The 2752-nt window shown below is 41.2% G+C and overlaps 1 long non-coding RNA gene across 1 annotated transcript; it reads left to right on the forward strand.

The window, feature by feature from the left end:
- Window positions 1-732: 732 nt before the first annotated feature.
- Window positions 733-1437, forward strand: LOC122465231. The gene is made up of 2 exons (XR_006289916.1): window positions 733-909; window positions 1404-1437. It is a non-coding gene; the product is annotated as an uncharacterized LOC122465231 (long non-coding RNA).
- The last annotated feature ends 1315 nt before the right edge of the window (window positions 1438-2752 follow it).

Consider the following 2752-nt stretch of genomic DNA (forward strand, 5'->3'; position numbering starts at 1 on the left):
CACAACTGTACTAAAGAGCTGGATATACTTACATGCAATAAAAGTGAACCATTACCTCACTTGTCTGTAATGAGGTAAGCATTATCTTGTGGACACAAAATTTGAATATCTTCATGTAGAGTCACCCTAATACACACTATTCCTTATAATTTTCCTTCCAAATAGGACATTTAATTTTATTTTTCAAAGGTAGTAATTAGTAATAAGACTTTCATCAATGTATAGTCTATTTTCCAGCATTGTCTATACTCAGGGATCTCTATTACTGCAGAAAACATATCTATTTTTACCTCTCATTTCAGGACAGGTGTAGCTGTCATTTAAATAACTTTAATTAAGATGGATCCATTGTGATTTCAGTGTAGTTTTTGTCTGAGCTTGATAAATTTATCACAGACAGCCTTAACAATACATAACGAGTTATATCTGCACTTTCTGCAAGTGTATGCAATTAATTTCCTATTTGTGAAAGGTAATGGAAAATGAAATATTGTTGCTTTTTTATGCAGAGGCAGGTGTAATGAATGGGCTCTGGCAAACAGTAGTCAAAATATGTTGACCTGCATCTGGAAATCTCACCTCCCTCCCCACCCCACCCCCAACAAGTTTTAGAGCCGAGGATAATATAGGGCTAAATTTTATAATTGTACTATAAGAATTGATGTAAACCTTGATTTCATTCTGCCAGCCATCCCATTTGAATAGCAGAAAGGAATGACGCTCTGGGACTATGAGATTCTGTTTTCCCATATGCATTACAATTAGGACCTGTTATAAAGTTTAGTTAATAAGAGACAGGATTTTGTATTGTGTCTATGTTAATTAGATTAAAGGAATGTTGAAGGCCTGAGCACAATGTAAACTGTTTTTGACCACAAGATTTAGTGAAGTTTAATTTCTGTCTTCTCTGTGAGAGACTGTGTCAGTGAGGAATGCATGCATCAGGAAAAGGTAAGGTGTGAAGGCCATTGTTCTAGCCAGATGGTGAAGGAAGAAGGAGTGAAGAGATGTAAGGACACCAGAAAATTATCAATGCGCATCCATAATGAAGGCAGGGCAGATTGACGACCCTGAGGGGAAGGCTGGCACCCCTAAAGACAATTGATTAAATCGAAACCAGGAAAAGGATGACCCTTTCAAAAGTGTTTTGAAATGTTAACACCAATCAAGGAGTAACAGGTCAGAAACTGACACAGCAAAATCCACAGACTTCAACAGAGAAAAAAGACTATAAGAACAGGAAAAGGAGTACTTGTGGCACCTTAGAGACTAACCAATTTATTTGAGCATAAGCTTTCGTGAGCTACAGCTCACTTCATCGGATGCATTTAGTGGAAAATACAGTGGGGAGATTTATATACATAGAAAACATGAAACAATGGGTGTTACCATACTAAGGACAGGTTTCAGAGTAACAGCCGTGTTAGTCTGTATTCGTAAAAAGAAAAGGAGTACTTGTGGCACCTTAGAGACTAACCAGTTTATTTGAGCATGAGCTTTCGTGAGCTACAGCTCACTTCATCGGATGCATAGCATATCGTGGAAACTGCAGAAGACATTATATACACACAGAGACCATGAAACAAAACTTCCTCCCACCTCACTCCCTCCAGTGATCACTTAAGGTGAGCTATTACTAGCAGGAGAGGGGGGGCCGGGACATACCTTTTGTAGTGATAATCGAGGTGGGCCATTATCAGCAGTTGACAAGAACGTCTGAGGAATAGTGAGGGGTGGGGGAATAAACATGGGGAAATAGTTTTACTTTGTGTAATGACCCATCCACTCCCAGTCTCTATTCAAGCCTAAGTTAATTGTATCCAGTTTAGGCTTGAATAGAGACTGGGAGTTTAGGTTTGAATAGAGATTGGGAGTGGATGGGTCATTACACAAAGTAAAACTATTTCCTTAGTATTCCCAGAAGGGAACCAGATTTTCAACAGAAGTCAGGCTGTCAAAAGCTAGGTAAAAGCCCTGACTGTGGATGAGGCTACCAACAGCTCCCACTTCCTCCATAATCACCCCATTACATGAGAAGAGGATGCTTATATCCTGCCCTTCTTCCCAACATACCTTGCTGTGGAGGCCTACAAATCCCAATAGCCCCTTGAACTATATTTCCAGGGAATCCTTCTGAATGAGAGAGGAGCCTTGTGCTACCCACATGTCAGGGCTCCAGGCCTGGGCTTTCGACAGAGTCAAAAGCTTGGCCTCTCTCTCAAACTACCACCCTGGGATTATTTCGTCAGCTCAGGGGTTGTCTCTTGTTCCCCTGGGCTTTGTCTTTGCAGTATAAACCCTGGCATAGGGGAGTATGGCCTCAGGGACTTCTCTCCTCAGTCTTAAAGGGCTACTATATCCCTATTACTATATCCCTACTATATCCCTATCAACAAAGCTACCAGCAAAAGGTCTCAACTGCCTATATACCTGGATAGAAAACCCCTTGCATTCCCAGATACCAGCACACAGGATATGTGATCTGCTGGAGCAGGGAAGTCAGAGAGCTCCCTGGGCCTTTTATGTGGGCAATGAAGTCCCCTCCCTGGAAACAAACTCCAGATCAGTTTATTGCCTTCTGGTCTCACCGCTGCAATTGAATGGCCCATTATCAACAGCTCATATAGGGGCACAGAGGAGAGGAGTCAATCCCTTACCCCTTCTTAAGGCAAGCAGCTGTGTTACGACAGATAGCTTCTCAATGAGGGTGTTACAAGAGTATGATTATGTATAAGGTCATATTTAGAAATTA

Source organism: Chelonia mydas, chromosome 3, assembly GCF_015237465.2.
Source record: "Chelonia mydas isolate rCheMyd1 chromosome 3, rCheMyd1.pri.v2, whole genome shotgun sequence".
Classification (NCBI taxonomy): Eukaryota; Metazoa; Chordata; order Testudines; family Cheloniidae; genus Chelonia; species Chelonia mydas.